At 44.8% G+C, this 16,931-nt stretch overlaps 1 protein-coding gene and 1 long non-coding RNA gene across 14 annotated transcripts in view; one reads left to right on the top strand and one right to left on the bottom strand.

The window, feature by feature from the left end:
- The window catches only part of LOC134981011 (receptor-interacting serine/threonine-protein kinase 3-like), a 246,712-nt gene that overhangs the window by 156,957 nt on the left and 72,824 nt on the right, over positions 1-16,931 (bottom strand). The gene's annotated exons all lie outside the window — the stretch shown is intronic.
- LOC134980496 (uncharacterized) lies at positions 1,308-8,861 on the top strand. The gene is made up of 3 exons (XR_010190417.1): positions 1,308-1,810; positions 2,137-2,256; positions 8,774-8,861. It is a non-coding gene; the product is annotated as an uncharacterized LOC134980496 (long non-coding RNA).

Here is a 16,931-nt window from a genome sequence, read left to right as displayed (position 1 = left end):
CACAGTCTCACCCAATTTAATATTGCCCACCTTTATCGACCGAATGAGGTCGACTAAATCGACAAGGATTTGGCAGTATTTAATTAAGAGTTCTTCAGGGTTATTGCGGTTATGATTTAGTTTTTGAGAGGTTAAAGTTTATGTTAGTGTATGGTGGCGGGCGTAAGACTTAAGTTGATTTTAGTTATGCTAAATGAGTGTGCTATCCTTTCGTTTGGCGGTTGCTAATGATGATCTATGGGGTTGGCTACACCACTCTTCGTTGTGGGTCCACCATAATTTGTGGGATGGTTGTTCACCAGCTAATGGTTTGGTTGTTTATTTGTAGATAGTTTTTTTTTGTCAGCCTTTAAGTACTAGCCTCCATTCTTTCTTACTAACCTCTTCTTTTTCCTTGATATTTTGTTAAATGAATAGGACTAATTGTTTTTTCTGCCAATATCTGTCTCTGTCTATTTATTATAATTTCATATTATTAATATACAATATTAAGAATATATACAGTATTGTTAGTTACCTGGCCATGACTAATGGAGAGTCGTAGGTCACTATGGAGTTTAATCATTATCCCACGAGTACTCTGACATGGAAAGCCTCTGACCACTTCTAGCCAATCACACTGTACTAATGGTCCTGAGTTCATGGCATCACATGACTCTTGTGTACTCTGTTGCTTAAGAAAATTATTGCTGTAACTATAACTACATAATTAAAATTTTATATGAAGGTTTGCCAAGTACATCCATAGCTGATATAATGGAGGCCCAAGGCATTTGATTTATACAGTACATCCAGTACCGTAAATGTCACATTGAAGAATCATTTCTTAAAGTTACCACATCTTAATGGGTAATTAACCTTTTCATTTGCAGTAAATGTTAATTCACTGGGTGAATGGCCATCCTAAATGTAATACTTTTCATGTTCTGTGCCCTGTATATTGAAATATTTACTACAGAGTATTATACTGTATTCACATATTATAATTTTCAATGGGCGAGTAGAACAACGCATCATTTTGAACCAGAGCAGGTACTTAAATAAATAATCCGAGTCTGTGGAGTCTTTCATGAATTATTTAAAATATGTTTCATTTCCATTGAGTAGATGTAAAATATGTGCCCTAGGAATAAAGCAGATGACAGAATATGTGTTGCAATGGGAAGTTAGATGCTTAATACGCGTATAGGGGAAAGCTGAAGGGCACAATGTGTCATTAAAGAGTACATGGAGCAGAGAGTGTGACAAAGTCACGCTTTCACAAACGTGATAAGATTCTGTTCTACTAACTAACATTTTCTCAGGATGTACTGTAGTTCAGAGAGAGCACTCAATCAGCTTAGAGAGCACTCAGTTGGCTGAGAGAGCACACTGTCAAGTGAAAGAGGACCGGTCATCTGAGAGAGCAGCCCAATCAGTAGAGATCACCCAATCAGCTAAGAGAGCACCCGATCAGCGTAGAGCACCCAGTCAGCTGAGAAAGAACCCAATCAGCAGGCAGCACCCAGTCAGCTGAGAAAGAACCCAATTAGCAGAGAGCACCCAGTCAGCTGAGAGAGCACCCGAACAGCAGAGAGCACCCAGTCAGCTGAGAAAGAACCCAATCAGCAGGCAGCACCCAGTCAGCTGAGAAAGCACCCAATCAGCAGAGAGCACCCAGTCAACTGAGAGAGCATCCCGATCAGCAGAGAGCACTCAGTCAGCTGATAGAGCATCCAATGAGCAGAGAGCACCCAGTCAGCTGAGAGAGCACCCGAACAGCAGAGAGCACCCAGTCAGCTGAGAGAGCACCCAGACTGTTGCCAGATAGGTAAATGTTCGCATAAAATATCATTTAGAATCAGAAATTTTGTCTGAATTAAAATATTATTAATGATGAAAGGTGATTCTAAGCACAGTAAATAGTATACTGTATATATTTTATTGTAAGGAATAGATTAAATAGGTTTGAACAGATTAGTTATATGTTTAGAGAATTTAGTATCTTGTATATAGATGGACATTTTATATATGGAACACAATTTCTGAGGGTGCTAATATTAGTCTGAATCAGAAATATTAAAGAACAATCTAAAATATGTAAAGTTTATTTACAATTTCCATATAACAGACATAATCAAAACTTTATCCACACAGGGAATAGTTCTAATTTATTCAGGCAGAATTTTCTTGCCAAATAGTTGTTCAAAAAAGGAGATGTATGTATCAAGAAGACACAGAAACCAACGCGTTTCATCCTAAAGGACTTCCTCAGGGGTAAGTCTCACATTTGTTTTTCCACATAAGCAAATAAAAGAATACACATTTCATTTGTAAAAATGATCCTTTATAGGGTATATTTAGATGAGCGAGCCAACAATTGTGTTGGACCAAAGTGCAAAGGATCACAAGGAACACTACTGGACTTGTGATAGTCCTGCTGGATGGTATAGCGGTTTTCACCAATGTAATAAGGCAATGATAGAGACCTGCTGTGTATCTGTCAAGATTCGAATGTCGACATATCTGTATTAATAAAATGATCAATGTCTGATTTGTGTTATATCAAATACAATTTAGAGCAAGCATGTAATAGTATGTCTGATCAGAGTTAGTCTGAACAGGTTTTAGACCATAAATGACAATACGTATGTGACTGAGAGCTCTGTTGTCAGTTGGACACTGGAATTCACAGGTGTGCAGTTAGATTGAAATCAAGCTTCAGAACACCTTTGTCAAACTGGTTTGTCTATTGTCCAGTATAGGCCAATCCAGGGATCATAAATTAGCTATTAAAAGAAAATATCACATCTATCGATAAAACATGGTCTAAACCACTACAGACAAATTTGGAGGAAAATACATTCTGAATTTTATAATACCCCATGCTTGGGTCAGAGTGGGCCAAGTTTGGCTTGGCACGTTGTATGACACCATGGAGTGTAAATGGAAAACCTATAATTAGCTATTGCATTGAAAACACTATGAGAACATACCAGCTAGATGGTTATGTTATATATATATATATATATATATATATATATATATATATATATATATATATATATATATATTTCTCTGACGTCCTAGTGGATGCTGGGACTTCCGTAAGGACCATGGGGAATAGCGGCTCTGCAGGAGACTGGGCACAAAAGTAAAAGCTTTAGACTAGCTGGTGTGCACTGGCTCCTCCCCCCATGACCCTCCTCCAAGCCTCAGTTAGATTTTTGTGCCCGGCCGAGAAGGGTGCATGCTAGGTAGCTCTCCAGAGCTGCTTAGAGTAAAAGTTTTAAATAGGTTTTTTTTATTTTCAGTGAGACCTGCTGGCAACAGGCTCACTGCATCGTGGGACTAAGGGGAGAAGAAGCGAACTCACCTGACTGCAGAGTGGATTGGGCTTCTTGGCTACTGGACATTAGCTCCAGAGGGACAATCACAGGTTCAGCCTGGATGGGTCCCGGAGCCGCGCCGCCGGCCCCCTTACAGAGCCAGAAGAGCGAAGAGGTCCGGAGAAAGCAGCGGCAGAAGACGTCCCTGTCTTCAAATAAGGTAGCGCACAGCACTGCAGCTGTGCGCCATTGCTCTCAGCACACTTCACACTCCGGTCACTGAGGGTGTAGGGCGCTGGGGGGGAGCGCCCTGAGACGCAATAAAACACTATAAAAACCTTATATGGCAAAAGAAATGCATCACATATAGCTCCTGGGCTATATGGATGCATTTAACCCCTGCCAGTTTTCCTGAAAAAAGCGGGAGAAAAGGCCGCCGAGAAGGGGGCGGAGCCTATCTCCTCAGCACACGAGCGCCATTTTCCCTCACAGTTCCGCTGGAAGGAAGGCTCCCTGACTCTCCCCTGCAGTCCTGCTACAAGAATCAGGGTAAAACAAGAGAGGGGGGGCACTATTGGCAGCTAATATATAATACAGCAGCTATAAAAGGGAGTAACACTTATATAAGGTTATCCCTGCATATATATAGCGCTCTGGTGTGTGCTGGCAAACTCTCCCTCTGTCTCCCCAAAGGGCTAGTGGGGTCCTGTCCTCTATCAGAGCATTCCCTGTGTGTGTGCTGGGTGTCGGTACGATTGTGTCGACATGTATGAGGAGGAAAATGATGTGGAAGCAGAGCAATTGCCCGTGTTAGTGATGTCACCCCCTAGGGAGTCGACACCTGACTGGATGGTCGTATTTAAAGAATTACGTGACAATGTCAGCACTTTGCAAAAAAACTGTTGACGACATGAGACAGCCGGCAAATCAGTTAGTGCCTGTTCAGGCGTCTCAGACACCGTCAGGGGCGCTAAAACGCCCGTTACCTCAGATGGTCGACACAGACCCAGACACGGATACTGAATCCAGTGTCGACGGTGAGGAGACAAACGTAATGTCCAATAGGGCCACACGTTACATGATCACGGCAATGAAGGAGGCATTGAACATTTCTGACACTACAAGTACCACAAAAAAGGGTATTATGTGGGGTGTGAAAAAACTACCAGTAGTTTTTCCTGAATCAGAGGAATTAAATGAGGTGTGTGATAAAGCGTGGGTTTCCCCAGAGAAAAAACTGCTGATTTCTAACAAATTATTGGCACTATACCCTTTCCCGCCAGAGGTTAGGGCACGTTGGGAAACACCCCCTAGGGTAGATAAGGCGCTCACACGCTTATCAAAACAAGTGGCGTTACCGTCTCCTGATACGGCCGCCCTCAAGGAACCAGCTGATAGAAGGCTGGAAAATATCCTAAAAGGTATATACACACATACTGGTGTTATACTGCGACCAGCAATCGCCTCAGCCTGGATGTGCAGCGCTGGAGTGGCTTGGTCGGATTCCCTGACTGAAAATATTGATACCCTGGATAGGGACAGTATTTTATTAACTATAGAGCATTTAAAGGATGCATTACTATATATGCGTGATGCACAGAGGGATATTTGCACCCTGGCATCAAGAGTAAGTGCGATGTCCATTTCTGCCAGAAGGGCGTTATGGACGCGACAGTGGTCAGGTGATGCAGATTCCAAACGACATATGGAAGTATTGCCGTATAAAGGGGAGGAGTTATTTGGGGTCGGTCTATCAGACCTGGTGGCCACGGCAACGGCTGGAAAGTCCACCTTTTTACCCCAGGTCACCTCTCAGCAGAAAAAGACACCGTCTTTTCAAACTCAGTCCTTTCGTTCCTATAAGAACAAGCGAGCAAAAGGCCACTCATTTCTGCCCTGGGGCAGAGGAAGAGGAAAAAGACTGCACCAGGCAGCCTCTTCCCAGGAGCAGAAGCCCTCCCCCGCTTCTGCCAAGTCTTCAGCATGACGCTGGGGCTTTACAAGCGGACTCAGGCACGGTAGGGGCCCGTCTCAAAAATTTCAACGCCCAGTGGGCTCACTCGCAAGTGGACCCCTGGATCCTGCAGGTAGTATCACAGGGGTACAAACTGGAATTCGAGACGTCTCCCCCTCGCCGGTTCCTGAAGTCTGCTCTACCAACGTCTCCCTCCGACAGGGAGGCAGTATTGGAAGCTATTCACAAGCTGTATTCCCTGCAGGTGATAATCAAGGTACCCCTCCTACAACAGGGAAAGGGGTATTATTCCACGCTGTTTGTGGTACCGAAGCCGGACGGCTCGGTGAGACCGATTTTAAATCTGAAATCATTGAACACTTACATAAAAAGGTTCAAATTCAAGATGGAGTCACTCAGAGCAGTGATAGCGAACCTGGAAGAAGGGGACTATATGGTGTCTCTGGACATCAAGGATGCTTACCTCCATGTCCCAATCTACCCTTCTCACCAAGGGTACCTCAGGTTTGTGGTACAGAACTGTCATTATCAGTTTCAGACGCTGCCGTTTGGTTTGTCCACGGCACCCCGGGTCTTTACCAAGGTAATGGCCGAAATGATGATTCTTCTTCGAAGAGAAGGCGTCTTAATTATCCCTTACTTGGACGATCTCCTGATAAGGGCAAGATCCAGGGAACAGTTAGAGTTCGGAGTAGCACTGTCTCAGGTAGTGCTACGTCAGCACGGGTGGATTCTAAATATCCCAAAATCACAGCTGATTCCAACAACACGTCTACTGTTCCTGGGGATGATTCTGGACACAGTCCAGAAAAAGGTGTTTCTCCCGGAGGAGAAGGCAAGGGAGTTATCCGAGCTAGTCAGGAACCTCCTAAAACCAGGCCAAGTGTCAGTGCATCAATGCACGAGAGTCCTGGGAAAAATGGTGGCTTCTTACGAAGCAATTCCATTCGGAAGATTCCATGCAAGAACTTTTCAGTGGGATCTGCTGGACAAATGGTCCGGATCGCATCTTCAGATGCATCAGCGGATAACCCTATCTCCAAGGACAAGGGTGTCTCTCCTGTGGTGGTTACAGAGTGCTCATCTTCTAGAGGGCCGCAGATTCGGCATTCAGGATTGGATGCTGGTGACCACGGATGCCAGTCTGAGAGGCTGGGGAGCAGTCACACAGGGAAAAAATTTCCAGGGCTTGTGGTCAAGCATGGAAACGTCTCTTCACATAAATATCCTGGAACTAAGGGCCATTTACAATGCCCTAAGTCAAGCAAGGCCTCTGCTTCAGGGTCAGTCGGTATTGATCCAATCGGACAACATCACGGCAGTCGCCCACGTCAACAGACAGGGCGGCACAAGAAGCAGGAGGGCAATGGCAGAAGCTGCAAGGATTCTCCGCTGGGCGGAAAATCATGTGGTAGCACTGTCAGCAGTGTTCATTCCGGGAGTGGACAACTGGGAAGCAGACTTCCTCAGCAGACACGACCTCCACCCGGGGGAGTGGGGACTTCACCCAGATGTCTTCCAAGTGATTGTAAACCGTTGGGAAAAACCAAAGGTGGACATGATGGCGTCCCGTCTCAACAAAAAACTGGACAGATATTGCGCCAGGTCAAGGGACCCTCAGGCAATAGCGGTGGACGCTCTGGTAACACCGTGGGTGTACCAGTCGGTGTATGTGTTCCCTCCTCTGCCTCTCATACCCAAAGTACTGAGAATCATAAGAAGGAGAGGAGTAAGAACTATACTCGTGGCTCCGGATTGGCCAAGAAGAACTTGGTACCCGGAACTGCAAGAGATGCTCACGGAGGACCCGTGGCCTCTACCTCTCAGAAAGGACCTGCTCCAGCAGGGACCTTGTCTGTTTCAAGACTTACCGCGGCTGCGTTTGACGGCATGGAGGTTGAACGCCGGATCCTGAAGGAAAAAGGCATTCCAGATGAAGTCATCCCTACCCTGGTCAAGGCCAGAAAGGATGTAACCGCAAAACATTATCACCGCATTTGGCGGAAATATGTTGCGTGGTGTGAGGCCAAGAAGGCCCCTACAGAGGAATGTCAACTGGCTCGTTTCCTGCATTTCCTGCAAACAGGACTATCTATGGGCCTAAAATTAGGGTCCATTAAGGTTCAAATTTCGGCCCTGTCAATTTTCTTCCAAAAAGAACTGGCTTCAGTGCCTGAAGTTCAGACGTTTGTCAGGGGGTACTGCATATACAGCCTCCTTTTGTGCCTCCAGTGGCACCTTGGGATCTCAATGTAGTGTTGAGTCTCCTAAAATCACATTGGTTTGAACCACTCACCACTGTGGAATTGAAATATCTCACGTGGAAAGTGGTCATGCTGTTAGCCCTGGCATCAGCCAGGCGTGTCTCAGAATTGGCGGCTTTATCTTATAAAAGCCCTTACCTAATTTTTCATTCAGACAGGGCAGAACTGAGGACTCGCCCTCAATTTCTCCCTAAGGTTGTTTCAGCGTTTCACATGAACCAGCCAATTGTGGTACCTGCGGCGACTAGGGACTTGGAGGACTCCAAGTTGCTGGACGTAGTCAGGGCCCTGAAAATATATGTTTCCAGGACGGCTGGAGTCAGAAAATCTGACTCGCTGTTTATCCTGTATGCACCCAACAAGCTGGGTGCTCCTGCTTCTAAGCAGACGATTGCTCGTTGGATTTGTAGTACAATTCAGCTTGCACATTCTGTGGCAGGCCTGCCACAGCCAAAATCTGTAAAAGCCCATTCCACAAGGAAAGTGGGCTCATCTTGGGTGGCTGCCCGAGGGGTCTCGGCTTTACAACTTTGCCAAGCAGCTACTTGGTCAGGGGCAAACACGTTTGCTAAATTCTACAAATTTGATACCCTGGCTGATGAGGACCTGGAGTTCTCTCATTCGGTGCTGCAGAGTCATCCGCACTCTCCCGCCCGTTTGGGAGCTTTGGTATAATCCCCATGGTCCTTACGGAAGTCCCAGCATCCACTAGGACGTCAGAGAAAATAAGAATTTACTTACCGATAATTCTATTTCTCGTAGTTCGTAGTGGATGCTGGGCGCCCATCCCAAGTGCGGATTGTCTGCAATACTTGTATATAGTTATTGTTACAAAAAAATCGGGTTGTTTATTGTTGTGAGCCATCTTTTCAGAGGCTCCTACGTTTATCATACTGTTAACTGGGTTCAGATCACAGGTTGTACGGTGTGATTGGTGTGGCTGGTATGAGTCTTACCCGGGATTCAAAATCCTTCCTTATTATGTACGCTCGTCCGGGCACAGTATCCTAACTGAGGCTTGGAGGAGGGTCATGGGGGGAGGAGCCAGTGCACACCAGCTAGTCTAAAGCTTTTACTTTTGTGCCCAGTCTCCTGCGGAGCCGCTATTCCCCATGGTCCTTACGGAAGTCCCAGCATCCACTACGGACTACGAGAAATAGAATTATCGGTAAGTAAATTCTTATTATATACTGTATTCAAGTTCAATCAGAAGTTGTTAATTCCAGAGGAGGGGAGATCGGAAGATGAAGTAAGCCAGAGGTCAGAGACCCAGAAGGAAGCTGGATGAGATGGTGACACACAGAAGGAATGGTCCTTAGGTAGCTTTTAATATTCCATCATGATATTGTAACTATGTAACTATCCTCTTGCAAGTATACAATTTAAGTTAGTTATTGTCTAAGTGTGTTAAATTGTTTCATGTTGTTTTATGTTCTATAATTAAGAAAGCATAAATATTATTAGTATATACCTATATGTCACCACTGTGTATATCTTATTCTGTATGATTTGCCTGTAAACAATAAGATGATAAGAGCTGTAATTTCAAGTCTGGAATAAGGAATCATAACTTCATAATTTCATAATTCATAGGTATAAGGATTCAGTGTCGGACTGGGGTATGAAGGGCCCACCGGGGAATGCAGTGTTAGGGGCCCATGTTTAGGGGTGTGGTCAGTCTCCAGAGGGGTGTGGCCAGCAGCTACACTGGTTTGCCTAAACATCAGTGAGTGCATGGACAAATATATAAATACTGCTAGTGAGTGCATGATAATGTACCAGATAAATATTGGCAATGCACATTAGATAATACACCATAGTCCTGTGCAGTATAAGGTAACATATGTATAATGTATAATTCAAGAACACAGTCTGGAACATGGGGGGTAATTCCAAGTTGATCGCAGCAAGATTTTTGTTAGCAATTGGGCAAAACCATGTGCACTGCAGGTGAGGCAGATATAACATGTGCAGAGAGAGTTAGATTTGGGTGGGGTGTGTTCAATCTGCAATCTAATTTGCAGTGTAAAAATAAAGCAGCCAGTATTTACCCTGCACAGAAACAATATAACCCACCCAAATCTTACTCTTTCTGCACATGTTATATCTGCCTCCCCTGCAGTGCACATAGTTTTGCCCAATTGCTATCAAAAATCCTGCTGCGATCAACTTGGAATTACCCCCATGATCCCTAGAGGAGGAGGAGGGCCTACAGGCAGTGGTGCCCACCAGGTGTTTCCCCTGTCCCCCTGTGGGCCAGTCTGACCCTGTAAGGACTGCATATATTTATCAGCCACTTAGTTTGTAAGCCTGACAGAATATATTTGCTGATATATGTGATAAACAGGTTGGGGCTGTTTCACCAGCAGAATGCCTGCGGGAGGGGGGGGGGGGGGTGAGAGCAACAAATCCACTTGCAGTCTCGCTGCGCTCACCATGCTGCAGGCTCAGTGGCTACGCTCACCACAGGTTCTATTCCCAATCTATGGGTGTCGTGGACACACACAAGTGGGAATAGTCCCAGTTAGTCAGCATGCAAGCTGTCGGGATTTTCAGCGGGCGGGATGGAGGTGTCGGAAAAATAACTACATTCCATGAAAAATGCATATTAATTAAAATATATCTATATGTTAATAATCATTTATTATATCTTAAATATTAATATAATATATAATATGTAAATATGATTCCGTGACTAAATAGAGAGCACTCGGTCAGCTTAGAAAGCACCCGGTTAGTAGACAGAGGACACAGGCAGTTGTAAGAACACCAGTCAGATGAGAGAGCACTTAGCTTAGATTTCACCCGGTTAGCTTAGAGTGCATTCAGTCAGCTGAAAGAGGACCTAGTTAGCTGAGGGGGGACCTGGTCAACTGAAAGAGGACAGGTCAGCTGAGAGAGCACCCAGTCAGATGATTAAGTACTTAGCCAGCTGAAAGAGTACCTAGTCAGATGATTAAGTACCTAGTCAGATGATAGAGTACTTAGGGGGGGGAGATGTACGAAGCCTTGGAGAGAAAGGAAGTGGAAAGAAATAAAGTACCAGCCAATCAACTCATTTTTCAAACATGGCCTGTAACATGGCCATTAGGAGCGAATTGGTTGGTACGTTATCTCTCTCCATGGCTTAGTACTGTACATCTACCACTTAGGGGTACATTTACTAAGCAGTGATAAGAGCGGAGAAGTGAGCCAGTGGAGAAGTTGCCCACGGCAACCAATCAGCACTGAGGTAACAGCTATAATTTGCATACTATAAAATTATACAGAGCTGCTGATTGGTTGATGGGGAAATTTCTCCACTGGCTCACTTCCCCGTTCTTATCACTGCTTAGTAAATGTCCCCCTTAGTCAGCTGAGAAAGTGTTAGCCGGAACAAGGTAAACATGGTGTCCCTTTCAGTATGAGGTAAAAAAATGTTACTCTAGCAAAACTTACCACAGAATCACAGCACAATGTGACTGATTCATGTTTATAAGTAAGGCAAAAGAACAAAACAAGTAACTTTGTGTCTGGTAAAAAGCATGTTGCCATAAAAGGGGAGCAAATACATGGATATTATTTCTGCGCAGGGTAAATACTGGCTGTATTTGCATGTAGCCCACACTGCAATTTAGATTTCAGTTTGAACACACCCCATCCAAATCTAACTCTCTCTACACATCTTCCACACCTGCAGTGCAACATGGCTTTGCCAGTTGCTTGCCTTTTTGCTTTACTTACAAAAATGAATCAGGCCCTACAAGATCAGCAGGAGCAGAGGTAGTTAAGCTATGATGTTGGTAGGGAATAAAAAAAATGTTAATTAAAACTTTAGTAATCAAACCCTGTTCCCATGTTCCCCTCTTTAATGGTTTAAAATTCAAATGCAGTAACTAACATAACAGACTAAAATACATTCTAATTTATGTACCAAATAAATACATTTGTTGAGAAAAGAGGAAGATGTATTTTTAGTTTTCCTGCTGTTCAGTGTGAAGACTTCCTGACAGGAACGTATTGTACATTAACGACAATATTATCTTTGGGTCCCTCACTGAATAACAGAAATTCTTCCATTTACAAATTGGGTCATAGCGTACGTAATTTAAATCACCCCAATTAAGTAGATATTGTGCTAGCAGATGAAGGTAAGCAATTGAGGTTTATTATAAATCAGGCAATTACTGTAGGAGCTATTTTATATTTTGTTATTGAGAGGAGAGGTTTGCCATAATATTTTAATGCCTTGTAAAATGAAAAGGAGGTTTTACAGAAGCCAAAAGCAGTACAGGGGAGAAAAGAGGAGAGCCGAATAAATTAGAGCCTGCAGGACTGATTACCATATTAAAAAAACAAAGCAAAAAAATACAAGACTGAAAATTACAGATTGAAAAATCAGAGGCTGACACTTGAATAAAAAAATGAGAAGAATAAGTGAAGCGTACGTATGGCAGGAAACTATTCCCCAGGAATATATCATTATATTGTTAGGCTAATTCTTACATAGTTCTAACAATATTATCTAGTGCTGTTTAAAGGCACTGTGGGAAGCTAGACATAAAACAAATACAGTCCTGCTACCCAATCTCTAAAGGGTTCTCAGGGTGAGTTAGGCCTACAGTTTTGCGCTCTCTGGGTATTGTTGTGTTAATTGGGCTCTGATGAGGGGGACGGTTTGCTGCAAATTAAATGGGAGCTAATGCTTTCAGAAGTTCTTATGTGCTTGGCTTGGTGTAGATTGGGCAAGAGAAGGTTTTGATCTCAATCTTGCCTCCAGTAGCAAAAATTTTCCATCAATTGATGTGTCATGTGTGCAGGTATTTTAAGAGATAAAATACAGGAGTTCCTTGAAGCCAATAAGGTTATTAATAGGAACCAACATGGATTTGTGAAGGATAGATCATGCCGATCTACAGATGGGTCCACATTTATCTTGACCTTTAATAGGATTAACTGAGACTGGCCAATTGGACTTAATCCCCTGCTGTAATGACTTAATCCCTGCCCTGCTGTATTGTTCTCTGTATTGTATTGCAGCTGAGAACAATTGATGAAGGGTTTATGCTAATAAGTCATGTTGTGCCTAGGCACAGAAAACTAGTCAAGATAACCGTGGACCCATCTGTAACTTAATAGGCTTTTGTGAAACAGTTAGTGCGAACCTAGATCAGGGAAGGGAGGTAGATGTAATCTTTTTAGACATTGCCAAAGCTTTGGATAGGTACCACACATGAGACTTATCTACAAATTAAGAGAACCTGGGCTAGGGAGCACATTATGCACTTGGGTTAGAAATTGGTTGGATAAAAAGGAGCAGCGATTGGTGGTAAATGGAACTTTTTCGAAATGGACTGAAGTACTAAGTGGCGTGCCACAAGGGTCGGTACTTGGACCACTTTTGTTCAACATTTTCATACATGATCTATTAACTAGAGAGCATAGTGTCAATTTTTACAGACAATACCAAACTGTGTAAGGTTATAAATTCGGAGGGGGGTGCCGAGTCTCTTCAGAATGACTAATTTAAACTGGAAGCACGGGCAGAAAAATGGAGAATGAAGTTCAATATAGACAAATGTAAGATAATGCACTTTGGTAGCAAGAACAAAAATACTACCTACATACTAAATCAGGAAAAAACTAGGGGACTCTGTACTGGAAAAAAGATTTAGGTGTTCACATAGATAACAGACTTAGCAGTTGTACCCAAAGTAGGAATGCAGCAAATAAGGCTAACAAGGGATGAGAGTGTTATACTCCCATTGCATACACTGTATATATCTAGTGAGGCCACAACTCAAATACTGTGCACAATTATGGGCACCATACTACAAAAAGGATATCCTGGAACTAGAAAAGGTTCAGAGATGGGCCACCAAATTGATTAAGGGGATGGAGGTGCTAGAATACGAGCAAAGGCTTGCTAGGTTAGGCATGTTTACACTGGAAAAAGGAGATTAAGAGGGGACATGATTAACATTTACAAATATATAAGGGGACAATACACAGAGCTACCTGGGGATTTATTTTTGGTAAAATCAACACAAAGGGCATGTGAACACCCGCTTAGATTAGAGGAGAGGAGGTTTCGCACCCAGAGATGGAAAGGTTATTTCACAGTAAGGACAATAGGCCTAATTCAGACCTGATCGCAGATGTGCTATATTTAGCACATCTACGATCAGTCACACAAAAATGCAGGGGGATGCCCAGCACAGAGCTAGTCCACCACGCATGTCCCGCATGTCAGGCCCGTCCCCCCCCCACCCCGCACAAATACAAAAACATTGCATAGCAGCGATGCTTTTGTACTTAAAAAGTAGCTCCCTACCAGCGCAGCTCCTGCATGCTGGCAGGGAGCTACTCGTCACTGTGAGGGTTGCAGTGGCTGTGTGTGATGTCACGCAGCCACCGCGGACCGTCCCTTGCATGGTCCGGCCACGCCTGCGTTGCCCGGACCACGCCCTTAAACGGTGGCCAAACGCCACCGACTCGCCCCCTCCCGCCCAGCAAATGCCTCTGCCTGTCAATCAGGCAGAGGTTATTGCAGGGCTGAGACAGCCGTCGGCTGTCTTGTATGTGCTGGCGCACTGCGGCGTGGGTACATGCGCAGTTCAGACCTGATCGGCTGCTGTGCGAAAATGCACAGCACCGATCAGGTCTAAATTAGGCCCAATATGTATTTGGAATTCCCTGCCAGAAAGAGTAGTAATGGCAGACTTGTTCATTACTTTTAAGAATGGGCTAGATAAATGCCTAATGGATAAGGATATACAGGGTTATGGCGGGTAAATTATGCACTATAGTAATAAAAAAAAAAAAAAAAGAGGAATAGACATAACATTCACCACAGTTAAAATTTAAAATCTCAAAAATATTACAGTGTAGGAGATCACTAATACCTCTTTCACACCGCACAAATAACCCGGTATCAACCCTGCATATTGCCGGGTTGACACGGGTCGGCGTGCGGTGTGAAAGGGGCATAGCCGAAATCCCGGGTCGCCTGACCCGGCAATTCAACCCGGGTATAAAGCAGTGTTATACCCGGGTTGAATACCGGGTCAGTGGCTGCGTAAACGGGCTCCCGGGTCGATGTGACCCCGGACCCGTTTACTAGATAGGGAGAGGCGGCGCGGAGATGAGCTCATCTCCCAGCGCCGCCTCCATCCCCGCCGCTGACTCCGCCCCCCGCTGCTATGGCAACCCGTCCAGCATATTGCCGGGTCGGGAAAGCCTGCAGCAGCTGCCAATGCCGGATCCCACCCGGGAGGGACCCGTTTCCAATTCCCGGGTGGGATCCGGCATTGGCAGTGTGAAAGGGGTATTACAGGTTGAACTCGATAGACAAATTGTCTTTTTTCAACCTCAGAAACTATGTTACTATGTTACTAATAACACTTTCACATTACCAAAATAACCCGGGTTATTACCGGGTTGTTTCCGTGATGACCCGGGTTGAGGTGCAGTGTAAAAGCACCAAAGTGAATAACCTGGTTCGAGCAACCCTGCATTTCAACCCAGGTTAAAGAAGGGATAAACACAGGTCGCACACAGGTCGCTGTGCAGTGTGAAAGCCTCTGACCAGGGATATTCAACCTGGGTCTCAGAAAAAGGTGCTGATTGGCTGTGTAGGTGTCTACTCGGAGCAGTCCCCAGTCCCTTATTTTATTTCCTTTGAAACCTCATCAATGTGAGCCAGAAAAGTTAATTTTAAATCACATCACAGTGTTAAACATAGGTGACTCGGGTTCAGTGTGAAAGGCACCAACCCAGGAATAACCCGGATTGAAACTGCAATGTGAAAGGGTCTGAGGCTGCTTGGACCCAGGTCGGACCCAGGTTCAAAAGCCGGGCCCCACCTGGGTTTGTGATGCGAAAGCGGTTTGAACAACCTGCAGGTTTAGCCACCCTCATCATGGCTGCATCTAAGCACGAATGCAGCTTGTTTGCATGCGCCCCATTCAAAGTGTATAGGGTGGAAAAAGATGCAGCTTGGCTCAGCCAGACATGGGCATGCCAAACCGTGCTGGGAGTCCACGTGGCACCTAGATGTAGCCATATTGAGCGTGGCTACATTTGTAATAAAATATTAATAAATAAATAGACAACTACCAGTCATCGAAGGGAGCACACCCAAATCAAATAATTGCACCATGACCGGTGACCTACTATTTTTAACCACTGCAAAAAAAATAGCCAATGATAAACCACCAACCAACAAAACTAAAATTGGAAGTAGGGTGGGAAGACTGGAACGAAGAAGTTTTGGCCCACAACCCAGGCCTTTAAATAAACTTAAGACACACCCATGCAATACCATAGGCTGGCTACATCCAGTGATCAACACTTATGCTAGCCCTCTTCCTACAGGTCTAAACCACATCTTTCTAGTCGTTTCTTTTTCTGAAATGTGGGAATTAAGGCCTCTTTCTCTCTGTTTTAGGTCTGGAAAAAAAAGCCTACCACTTGGTTGGATATATGGAAGCGAGTATTGCTTCACATCTGGCAATAGTTCCTATTGGACTCTTTCATTTGACCAATGATTATATTAACTGCTAATTTGCTGCTATTAAAAAATGCTAATTGAATCTATTAACACATTTGAAACTGGATGACTACTGCCTTTGACACCAGTTGATTAGTTTCTACCTTTTATATGTTGACTGAACATATGTATATAAACTGAGATAAGGAAAATGTCTTGATTTTAATTCAATAGATATTTTATTAGTGGATAGAACAAAGATTGCAGACTCAGAGGGGGTCATTCCGACCCGATTGCACGCTGCAGTTTTTCGCAGCGGTGCGATCGGGTCAGAACTGCGCATGCACCGGTGCCGCAGTGCACCAGCGCATGCCTGATGGCCAATGGCCATCATTGCCTAGCAATCACCTCTGCCTGATTGACAGGTAGAGGCGGTCGCTGGGTGGGAGGGGGTGGCACGGCGGCGTTTGGACGCCATTTTCGGGGCACGGTCCGGCCAACGCAGGTGTGGCTGAACCATGCGGGGGGGGAGGGGGGCTGCCCGCAGCAGCTGTGTGATGTCACATGCAGACGCTGCGACCCTGGCAGCGACAAGTAATTCCCGGCCAGCCACAGGAGCTGCGCTGGCTGGGAGTTACTCTATAAGTACAAAAGCATTGCCGCTGGCCGATGCTTTTGTATTTGTGCGGTGGGGCCGGGCCAGACATGCGGGGCAGACTAGCCCTGTGCTGGGCGTCCCCCAGCATGTCTGTGTCAGTGATCGTAGCTGACCGATGGATAGTACCGGACCGATGGAATGTTAGCACTGGTCTGCTCTGGCTCTACTATACTATACAGGTGCCTGAACCTCTGCCTGCTACCCTTCAACAACTGAAACCCCTAAGCCTCTGCGCAGGTTCCCAGCATCAGAAAAC

The sequence above is a fragment of the Pseudophryne corroboree genome, chromosome 12 (assembly GCF_028390025.1).
Source record: "Pseudophryne corroboree isolate aPseCor3 chromosome 12, aPseCor3.hap2, whole genome shotgun sequence".
Lineage (NCBI taxonomy): Eukaryota > Metazoa > Chordata > Amphibia > Anura > Myobatrachidae > Pseudophryne > Pseudophryne corroboree.
The sequence above is the reverse complement of the archived record's forward strand: the minus strand, read 5'-3'. Positions and strand labels throughout refer to the sequence as shown.